Source organism: Xenopus laevis, chromosome 6L (genome assembly GCF_017654675.1).
Source record: "Xenopus laevis strain J_2021 chromosome 6L, Xenopus_laevis_v10.1, whole genome shotgun sequence".
Classification (NCBI taxonomy): Eukaryota; Metazoa; Chordata; class Amphibia; order Anura; family Pipidae; genus Xenopus; species Xenopus laevis.
Window position 1 is genome coordinate 10,458,328 of NC_054381.1, and position 12,407 is coordinate 10,470,734.

Sequence of the window (12,407 nt, forward strand, 5' to 3'; positions counted from 1 at the left end):
GTTAGAACAATGGACCTAGAATGATAACTATTGGCTGGCTGTCGTGTGTTCCCTGCACCCTATATCTATAAGGAGTCTTCCCATAACCCAACAGCATCTGTATTATGATAAATTAGTCAGCAAAGGGGCTTGAATCTGGGAAATGAGCAATATGGACTAACAGACATTTCCTGTATGTACAATTCTCACAGACCCCTAATTATTTATGTGCTAAACACAAACTGTTTTTAAGCCCGATGTATGGCATTTTGTTGTAATAAACATTAAAAATGGCTGAATCTGTTGAATTCCAAGCAACAGAGAATCAGCTGTGTGGCAATAGCAATTCTGAACACATACAGCCGACTCTGTGCTGTTAATGTTACTAATTAGCGCCGACTGAATGACATACATTGATACATAAGGAACTTTCCTGTTTATCACTTACTCATAACAAATAAGTTGTGTTCACGGGGAAAATATTCACCTTGTCTCATCCGTACCTTATTGAAAGAGAAATGCTGTGCACAAATAAATAAATATATCTCTATCAATGTAATCTAAATGTAATGCCATTGCCAACCCAAAGGAATAACTTAGAAAGCGTTTTATGAGATTTTAATGTACATAAACACTTCACATTACATGGAATTTTATGTTATTGCCTATTTTTAGCTGAAGGGGACTTAAAGTACAAGCCTGGCCACTGTGTAAACTCCTTGCATAGGGCTGCTGTGTGCAAGTCTAAATAAAGCAGCTCTATGAGAGTCAAGAAATGCTTTACCGGTCGTGCCCATTTTTAGCTCCAGATCTTGCAACTCTTTTTTCTTGCATTTGTGTTGCAGGTGTATTTTTGGCTTGCACTACTTAAATATGTGTGACTTTGGAAAAGAAGAAGAAATAGATAGTTGCAGTGAGGGTAGACAGTTGGCATGGTGATTGATCTCCTGTGACCAATTCAGTGGCATCTATATCCTACAAATCTAACCTCTATGGCAATTCTTATGCAATTCTACCTCAATGTTCAGCCTGTAGCTGCTGGTCCATTTGGAGATGTCCCATAACACAATGCTATAGGTGTTTAATGAGGAATCTCTGTCTTCTAGTGCTCACTGATCAACCTGGTGGTTGGAGATCAGCTAGTGTTGGAGTGGAACGTAAGGGCCTCATCAGAAAAAAGTAGATTTTGAGTTGAAGCCTCATTCGTAGTGTAGTCATTCGGTCAAACCTCCTAGAAATTGTGCCAGGAGCACCAGCCCCGCACCCTCAGTACAGGGAGTGGCAAACAGTATATCAAGGGATCATCAGAAAAGAGTAGAGCAGGTTTTTTTTTGTTTTTGTTTTTGTTTTTTTTGTTTTTTTGTCATTATGATTTTTATTGCAACATACAATAAAATAGTACAATACAGTATTACATACCAACAAGGTAAAGTTTCATGACAGGCATGTTTTCACTGAACAATATCTTGGTTGCCAACTGCGGAAAACGCAAAATAATCTCGTGACATTCGTTTCAAAATATGCTTCCTAGGCAATTTATTGTCTGTGCCCCGTGCCTGTCGTACAACAAAATAAGGGGGGGGGAGAGAGAAAAAAAAAAAAAAAGGGGGAAAAAGGTGGATGGGGGGGATAGGAGGGAGAAGAAGGAAAGAGGGACTCAGTGATAGTCTTGGGCAGGAAGGTGTGGGAGTAAATGTATGAAAGGCCAAGAATGGAAGATGGAGATTGCGTGTCCTGGGATTCAGAAGAGGGTAATCAATTCTAAGCGGCTCGCTCTCCTACATGGGGAACAAGGATTTGTATTCCTCAGAGTCTTTGAAAGAAGCCCAATGCACCCATCTGGTTATGAATTTCGTCATCTGTTCCGGGGCGAAGTTGGAGAGTTCCTCAAACCTGTAAATCTCATTCACTTTGGGCAACCATTCCTGGATTCTCGGAGGTTGGGTCTGCTTCCGAGCAGGTATTTTGATTTGAAGCCCCTTTTGTAGTGTAGGGATTTGGTCAAGCGTCCTAAACTCATAAATTGTTATATATATATATATATATATATATATATATATATATATATATATATATATATATATATATATATATATATATATATATATATATATATATATATATATTGAATAAAGTCACCCTACTATAGATCTTAGGGTATTCAAGACATTACATGAGCATTTGCTCTAAACTTCTCCATTATTGGCTTCATGATTGCCCCAACAACATAGGCAGTCAGGCACACCAAGGATTCCACAAAGATCTTTATTCAAAAACTACATTAAAACGGTCAACGTCTCTATCCATGGATGTCCAGGAAGGATGACGATATTGACCTTTTAATGTAGTTTTGATTAAAGATCTATTTTTTTTTTTAATTTGTGTGGCCCATTGGGGAATCCTTGGAGCAGCCGACTGCCCATGTTAATAATGGAGAAGTTTAGAGTGAATTCTTACCTAATGTATAGGATACCCTTATATTTATATTAGGGTGACTTTATCCACCTTGTTTCCCTATATAACAATTTATGAGTTTAGGAGACTTGACCAAATCGCTACACTACACTATTGGCTTCAAACCAAATTCTGTACCCTACCCTTTTCTGATGATCCCTTGATATTGGTGGTTTGCCACTCCCTGTGCTGAGGGTGCGGGGCTGGTGCTCTTAGGCCACATTTTCTACTGGTGAGTGCTTCTACGTTTTATTATTTAGAGTGTCCTTTACCTTATTTAGTGTTTGCCCCCCCAGGAAGTAATTGCTATTAACCTGGACCCCACTAACTACTTTACCTTCTTCTCATACAATGTTATGTTCTTTTCTCTTCTATCCTTCACTTTTCATTTCTGATTGATATTTCTCTTTCTCTTAACCTTTTTCTCTTCTCCACAATTGTTTGCTCTTCATCATTCTACCACTTCCTTTCATTTCTATACATCAATTTTCCCTCTCCATTTGTCTACCTGTTGACTTTCCTTTACCATCTTTTTTCATATTCGGTCTCACTGCTTTGTTACTTTTCCTTCCTTCTATTTGTTGTTTCTGCTCTATCATCTCCAGGGGGTTTCTGAAGGTCAGAGCTTAGGTGTTCAGTTCGTGATTACCTTACTGTATTTACATTTTTATAGACAAGACAAACGCAGCTAGAAATGATCTGCATGACCTCAAAGCAAATCTGTTCCCTAGCAGTTCTCAAGGGATAGACGCAGCCTAAAGGAAGAAGAAAAGACTAAAAGAAACCGTGGATATACTTCCATTTAATCATCCTTTATTTGGCATGACAGAGCTATCAAACTTAATTCCAGCTCAAGGCCAAATGAGAGGGCTAGCACCTCTGAAATTAGCTCCTCTTGTTGGTGTGTGTTTGATTTCCATTTATTTATTCTTGTTTTCCAGTGTTGATTGAATTTAAGAGAATAAATGACTTTTTTTTCAAAAACCATTAATTAAAAACAATATTAGGCGGCTATTTTGCATTGGTATTGACAACAGTTGATGGGAAATTTCTCTCTAATTATTTTGTTTGCCATTGAATTGCACAGAACACTGATGATGAGTGATTAACTGCATGAAACCTGAAAAACCTTCAATTTCAAGTGAAATATCTGAGTTTTAGAAAAATATCTCATGCATATTTGATGAAGCCAGGCATCGAAGCACAAAGGATGCTTTACACTACACCTATTTTTAATTAAGGTTTTAAGTGTAGGACTACCAAAGAAGAAGTCCAAATGACAGGGCATGACCATATAATTTTTCATAATAAAAGAAATTGTAGTTTTAGCATATTTTATTGCTTTACAGAGAATAAAAAGGCACACATAGCCACTGCTTCCAATAGCAATTACATTTACAAATTACTCTAAAACCACAGAAAGTTTTTAGGTTTCAATAATTTTTATTGAAAAGTTTTTCCAGTTAAAAAACAATCATAATAATGACATCATCAATATTAGTAAGATTTTTACATCACCATATAAACTTGACTGTTTTAATCAATGAGACCTTAACAAATATCATTTGCTAACATATAAAGATACATAGATAAAAAGATAAAGTTGTCTTCTGTTGAGAGCAATCTATGTTTAATTATCTATTGTAGTTTCTTAAACTTATCTAATGCGTACTTTGCGTATTCTTACGCGTAATACTAAGTTGAATCAAAGAGTGTGAGTTGAAGTAACTTACGCGTTACGCGTTAATTATGCGTAACATTTTATTTTTACACGTATGTTATTAATGCGTAATGCGTATTTATCATATGCTCCATTCTCGTATATCAATTTCTTGATTCTTTTATTTCTCTTGCGGAATTTCACAGAAAGTTTTTAGATGAATGTAAATTGGACAGTTGCTTTGATTTACAATTTATTTTATTATGCAAAAACTAATCTTTTTGGTGATGTTCCCCCTTTAACTACTTACACCACATATTTACGCAGGGATGGAAATATCAGCATGGGACATAAATGATGTGAGAGTCAGTAAAAACTCAACCCGCACCCAACCCTAACCGGCAAAATGTTGCCATGGTGGGACCTGCAACCGTATCTTTTAACTTCTTTCTTCTACACTACTTATGTTCTCCCCTCTGGTTCCAAGACACAATCTTCAGGAGCAGTGGAGGCGTTTACTTCCCCAGTTTGACCTGCACCCAACTCTAACCCACAATGGTTGACCAAATTTCAACCCAAACCCACCAAACCAATGGTCAACCCACAGGTCACCACGGGTTTCGTATCAACCCTCATATCACTAATGCAAACCCCACACTGTGTAAATTACCTGCTACTACAACATGGTAAGAGTCGTCATTTACCTTCCCCGGGGCCCAAACGAATTTAACCAGAATCTAGTTTTTATTTATTTATTTAATATTTGTTTTATATCCATTGCACTGGGAATTTTTTTCTCTTTTCCTGCTTGCCCCCGTAATTATATTCAGCAATGTTTTCCTTCCTGAAATTCAACATTTTTCTCTTCAATTATTTTATTATTATTTTAATAATTCTTTTTAATACAGAAATAACATGCTCCCTGGCCCAGCAACTTACCAATAGAATGTTTTGCCCTGCAGATGTTTTTTTAATATTTATTGAAAGTAATACAATATATGGCTCCTAGGGTAATGATAGTTTTTAAATTACAAATATAATTTTGTAACAAAATCAACATTTGTATAATTAAATAGAAAAGGGATGAGAGATTTCTAAAATTATCTGCACCACTGTTAAAATTTATATTGTGAAACTCGTTAATATTTAAACAAAATTAGTGCTGGGGCTGAGGGGAGTAAAGAACTGAATTGTTAAAACTGAATGAAAGGCTAGAAAGCCTACAGTATTTAAATGAACATGAACTCTGCTAATACCTAAAAGTAGTTATTAATGAAAGAGACTAATAAAAAAGTTAAAATAAATAATCAAAACATCAACAATATTTCATTATAAAATTTCCTTAGGACTCTGATTTTTTCTACAAATTAATGAAGTATACATAATTAAAACAAATCAAGGCCTCTCTTATATTATTGGATTAAAAAAAGTTGGCACCTGTCCTTTTAATGAAACAAATAAAATTGTATACATTTTTCTCAAGAATTCCACTTTCTGTAATTTTCATGTCTAAAAAAATATATTTTTTAGGAGGAGTAACAATACTTATTTGTTGTTTGTTAAAAAAAAAACATGCTTTCATATTTATCAATTTGTTTTTTTCTTCCATTGAGGAATTCTTCACTTAAAATTTCCATATTAGGACTTTTTTGGTTCATGTATATATATATATTTTTGGTTCATGTATATACAGTATATATATCAATTTTGCACAATAATTTATTCCACTTTTTTAAATTTTACTGTTCATAAAAAAATTAAAAACATTTTTTAAAGAAGAGTACAATACCGAAATTCTTGTTTGTTTAAAACTCCCATATTTTCCCATAAATTTGAACAATCAAAATTTATTGATAAAATCGAATTTTTTCAACTTGGACGAATTGAAACGACCTGAAAACTTGAATCGAATTTGATACTTATTAAAAAAACTTGATCCAAATAAGAAAACTTGATAATAAATCTGCCCCTTCCTGTTGTTTGCTATAAAAAAAAAACCACAATGCTTTTATATTTATAATTTAGTTTTTTCTTCTTCTTGTGCAAAATCAATAATATATTTCAGTTAAAATTTCCATATTAGGACTTGCTATGATTTTTTTTTGGTCCAAATATATCACCTTAACGAAGTGTATATATCATTAAAATTCATCAATTCCTTTCCTATATTCTTGAATTAATTTAAAAATTGGAGTTCTCTTTTATACAATTTTAATAGAAATTGTATCAATTTTCACAAGAATTTATTTTATTTTCTAGATTTTTTTCCCTGTTAATGGTGCTTAAAATAATTTTGGAGCAAATATTTTTTAAAACTCATAATCCATAATCCTCCTATAGTACAAATATGGAGGGCTATGACACAAAGCACTTCAAGCGCCAATAAATTCTAGCGGCATCACTGTTTGGCGCTCAGGTTTTTTTTCGTGCTTAAAATAATATTTGATTATAGACCACTGAGGTACCCAGAGGAACAGCAGAGGGAACAGATGAGAGAAGGCAGATACAAGAGAGCCAATTCATTTGCCTGAGTGAGAATACTATAAATTCAGCAAAAATTATCCAAATGATTGCATTTCAAATAATTAAGTAATCATCTATGTAATGAGCTGGAATGGAGTGAAATTTCATTTAAACTTTTGTTTTTTAAAAAAAAAAGCAATCACTGACTTGATCCAAAATTTGTACAAATATTATTTTGGTAGAATTTTTCTCTCTCCGGGCAAACTTGTGGCTTCTGGTCATGACAACTCACTTATACATCACACCTGATGGATCTGGTTTCATTGTGTTCAGTTTGTTACATGTCGGGGTCGTTTCGTGACCCTGCTAGACCCTGACACTTAACTCCAAATGGGGTGAAGACACTAAATCCCAGTGTTACAAAAAAATATACATCCTAAACAGCATTTATTGATGCCAGAGCCAACATCTGTAACCTCTTTGAGCTAATTTTGCTTTGCAGAGGTCAAGAGACAGCACAACTGTGAACTATTTGAAAGCTTATTGAGACAGAGAGGTGGCCTTGATTGGTCCTATTCATTCTCTCCCTTGTATCTGCAGTATTTTATTCTGATAAAAAGCGTTGAGGGAGAATTCTACATGAACATATGGTTCGATGAAAACTACATGAACTACATGAAAACTGTTGCTACTTTATGTTCTTACTATTGGTTCAAATATTACCTGGGTGTCTTTTAAAAAAAAAATAGGGAGTTATTTATCAAAGGTCGAATGTTAGAGGTTTTTTTATACCTTGAATGAACTCTCAACTCGAATGGTTTCTTAATAGTGATGGGCGAATTTATTCGCCAGGCGCAAATTCGCGGTGAATTTGCGCAATTCGCCACCGGCGAATAAATTCGCGAAGCGGCTGGTGAAAGTTCGCGGGCGTCAAAAAAAAATTGCGTCAAAAGAAAAATATGTGTCGGCGTCAAAAAAACAGGCGCCGGCGTCAAAAAACGGACGCCGGCATCAAAAACGAGACGCCGGCGGCGTTTCGCGAATTTTCCGCTGTTTCGCAAATTTCGCGGGAAATTTGCAAATTTTTCTGCGAAGCGAAACGGCGCAAATTCGCCCATCACTCTTAATTAAGAAAAAAGTTGAATGGGAAAAACTCAATTCTGCAAGTTAGAGTTGCGAAACCCGAAAACTCAAATTAACCGAGTTTTCCACATGAAAAAACTTGAATCGCTCAAAATATTTGAGTTTTGGGCAAAACCCTCCAAAAAATATGGAACATAATGAAGACTATTATCATCTTCAAATGGTTCAAGGAACCTCTGCCATTGACTCCTACATGACCTTGACAGGTTTTGACCAAAAAAATCAACTCAAAAACTCGACTCAAACCTTAACAAACAACCCCCTGAGCCTTGCAAAAGTGAACTTTCATATTCACAAACTCCATTATTCCTACTCAGAAGGGTTAAAAATATGCAATGTGTAAATTAGGGATGCTCCAAAGCCAGGATTTGCCTTGAGATTTAGCCTACTCTTTTTAAAAGGAATTGTTCAGTATAAAAACTGGGTAAATAGACAAGATAAAAAATGTTTCTAATATAGTTAGTTAGCCAAAAATGTAATGTAGAAGGCTAATAATTCAACTATAAAAAAGGAAAAAGGCCAATTGAAAAGCTGCTTAGAATTCACCATTCTATAATATACTTGGAGGTATTCGGTATTTGTCCAAATCCAAAAACTGTCTACTAGTATACGTATGTATTTTTCTCCTTTTGAAGAAATATTTATTTTATGGTATGTACCCCACAAACAAGAATCATGGACAGTTCTGAACTGCTTTATCATTTATTTAGTTATTTTAATAACTTAATTTTTATGTTCTTCGTTAATAGTAATAGTAGTATAATAGTTAATAGTAATAGTAAGGTGCTGCCAACCCTTTAAAAATGTGTCATTTTGTGTGAAAATAGAGAAAACAGTGAGTTTTCTTCCAACCTCAATGGTTTTTAATCTCATTATGGAACTGGTAAGTTTAGGAAAGAAGATAAGGACTTGGCGTTCCATTAAAAGATGGATTCCGTTGAGAGTCACATTCCATGAATACTTTTGTTGAGCTGAGATTGGCAGGGAAACTCACAGAGACAAATTTAAATTCAGTTTTCCAGTGGAAAATCTCTCCATCTATATTCCATTTTGTCGTCCCCTTCCTATATATACCTTTTGGCTGCCACATAATAGTCAGATTCTAAGTACGATAATATCTCCTGAAGAAGGAACCACCTCAAAGGTGCATGAAAGGACCATTGTACAGAACAGCTATGGGTTTCTTTTAGAACATTGACGAGCATGATTCCAATCTAACAACATCATTGACAAGGGAGACACTCTCAGGTTATTTGTGCTTTCATCAAAGTTTGCCATATTGATTATAAACAGTGGCCATTTAGCATGAACATGACTATGAACAACAGAAACTTGTTAATGATGTGGCTCTAACACGTTCGTTTATCTACTTGCAGTCTCACTCAGCTCTGACCTACTTGTGTCTAGAAAGTCCCAGACATTCAGAACTAATTTCATAGAAAAGTGAAAACTATTTAAACATATTTAACATGTAATGTCAGGGTGAGATCATTGTCAAAGGTTTTATTGGCTTTGACAGATTGTGACGCTAATGAAAACTTTACTTTTAATTCTGTAAAAACATTTCTAAATGTTTTATTATTTTATGCTCCTTTTCCTCTTCATCCCTTGGATGGTCTATACTTTTTCAAACTTGCCTTTCCATCATGAGGACCAGGTTTGTAAACCAAGATGAGCTTTCATGGTTCAACATCTTCCAGTCATAGACTGAGGGGGTTATTTATCAAGGTCCGAACTTATCTCAATGTCGGCTGCTACAAACTTCGATCTAAGCCGCTCGGGTTTTTAACGCTTATTTATTATTACATTTTCCCGAAAATTACCTTTGCAGGGAAAAGCTCTGATTTTCACTATATTTTTGCTGAATTTTCCTCGAAAACTCAGGATTTTTCGGAGTTTTCACCCGAAAGCTCTGAAAACATTGTGAAAATGCCCAAAACCCCCGACACAACCAAAAATCAATGGGACTGTTCCCATTCGGGGTCATTTATCAACACTGGGCAAATTTGCCCATGGGCAGTAACTCATGACAACCAATCAGATTGCTGCATTCATTGTCCTACTTGCAGCTGGCTTCAAAAAGCTAATCACTGATTGGTTGCTATAGGTAACTGCCCATGGGCAAATATGCCCATTGTTGATAAATGAGCCCCATTGACTTTTATGCCTCAATGGGTTTAGTAAATTCCTAAAAATTTGTGATTTATTTAAAAGCCTATTATAACACAAAAAAATAACTAATTATTTCGGGATTTTAGGGTATTCGGAGATTAGTAAATAACCCCTTGAATGTTTTATTATTATACATTTCCTCTTTATCGTCTGGATGGTCTATACTTTTTCAAAATACACAAGACACCCAACCTAAGGAGCTTGCAAACTTGTCTTTCCATCCTAAGGGCCACATTTATAAATCAAGATGAGCTTCCTTGGTTGAACGTCTTCCAGTCAAACTCCAGTAGGAGCCATTACTACCTATAGGGCAGAGTACAAAGTGTCATCAGTAGGCACAGTCCACCATGTTATTGTTCTTTGTTCCCTGCCATGCAGAAAGCAGACTTTATTTATTGAACTTATGTTTCTTAGGTTTCTGTGCATGTACTCAGCAGCACTGTATTAATGAGGGATGGCCACATTGGGCCCTGTACTTGTCACCTACCCTATGGCAGGTGGTAAAGATAGGGCTGCCCTGTGCCTGCCAGTACAGACATTCCCTGCACAGAAGTATTCCCTGAATGAGTAATAGAGAGCTTTCTTTTGGGCAAGAGTTATGCTATGTTAGAGCTTGGGTGGTGTTGAGCTCTAACACCCCACTGAATTGTTAGGTCCTGGAAATTAACAAGCAATGATTTAAAATATACGTAATGGTGGGGGTAAGTGTAAATTGTAGTACTTCTTAGTGTTTTTTAATGTAAAAACAGAGCCTACAAGATAAATCACTGTAGTCTCGCTCAAAGCCTCAAACTAAATATAACTTGAACTGCGGTGTTCAAGCAAATACAAAGTGGCTCGTGCTACAGGGCATATCTGATATCTGTCATATGTCGGCCTGTGTCTCTAAAATTTGAGTAGAAGTAAAAATAACAGATTTTGAATGGAAATATAGTAAGTGAGTGTTCTACAGCCATCTGTCCTGCATTGACGTACAGAACAGGGTGGAAATATTCAAGGAGAAATGAAGCTCTATTTTGATTCAGCAAATTATGGAGGAGTTTCCATCCAGCGTGTGGGAGAACCAACTTATAAGAACACTCCAAATATACAAACCATTTTGGAAATGATACATGACTATGTTGATTTTATTACCCTCGCTAAGAATGGAGCCATGCATAACTGGTGCAAAATGGTGGAGCTTCTGCATACGTTGGAGCCCTCCCAAATCCTATTGTGGGGCCCTGTGATTTAAGTGCAACCTATGATCAGCTGTTGCTCAAGCGCTACCAAAGCTCCACCATCTTGCCCTACTATAACTGATATTGTCCACTATTCCCACCAGTGAGGAACACAGAAGAGCCACCCCTATGCACAAACCCCTAAACACAGATATTGGGCTGGTGGCAGTGATGACGGGGATGAGTTTATACACTAGGGAAATGGTACGCAAGACAGAAATTACCACCAGTACCTTCCATTTACAACTAGGGGCTCATTTATAAAAAGAGAAGGGCCTATGGTCATTCCTGACCAGCTGGGATGGTTTGATGTTCCATCAACTCTTGTTGAAGATATCATTGATGTTCCCTAATACACTAATGACCAAATAAAAAACATTATTTCTGAGAATGTTCCTCTGTGACCTACCCTATATGTCAAACATGTTGCTCCAATTCTATGAACGATGGCTTTTCAAGTTAATAACCCTTACGAGAAGCGGCAATGCATTAAATGGACAACGCTTAATATGACTGCCAGCAAAGCACTACACAATTTCCCATAGAACACCTGACAGAATGAATATAAGTAATGCAAGAAAAAAATCACATCTTCTCCATTACATGCAAAATGATTCCATTAAATTATGGTGAGATGCAGAAAATTTCTGTGCCAGGCGACAAATCACAAATATATATATATATATATATATATATATATATATATATATATATATATATATATATATATACGGTTGTATAGAATTTTTTTTTCTGGAAGAGGCTACATTCGAATAGAAAATATATTGAAAATATAGTTAAAGAAGGTGCATCCATGGAATTGAGGTTCCTAAAGTAAATATGGATTTCCTGTCCCATCATGCTTAAAAAATCTATTTCTCAATATTCTCATTTTAGAGGATTTAGAGGCTTTTGAAACCACGAATAAACTAATTGTCTCTAAAACCATGAACGCTGTGTTATTTATGAAAAGATCTGAATATAAAAAGTATGAATGAAAAAAAAAACCCGGAACAAATCAAATAAAAATACGAAAACCTCTGAAATCTGTAAAAATCTTAGTTTTTAAAAAAAAAAAAAAAACCCAGGAAATCTCTAGAAGTCTGAATGGCTTAAAAAAAATTCCAATAGGATCAGCTCCGCTCCCATTGACTTCTATAGGACCATTGACTGCTATTGCTTGCCAAAGTCTTATATTAAAAATTTTCAAGGTTTATTACAATTTATAATCTAAATTTAACATACATTTTTAGAGAAAAAAAATTGCTTTGTGGATAATAGAAATGTGAATATTAGTAAAGAGGCCCCTAAGTGTC

The 12,407-nt window shown here is 35.3% G+C and overlaps 1 protein-coding gene across 1 annotated transcript in view; it reads left to right on the plus strand.

Moving 5' to 3' along the window:
• crhr2.L (corticotropin releasing hormone receptor 2 L homeolog) overlaps positions 1-12,407 on the plus strand; it is a 191,128-nt gene that overhangs the window by 70,246 nt on the left and 108,475 nt on the right. The window lies entirely within an intron of this gene.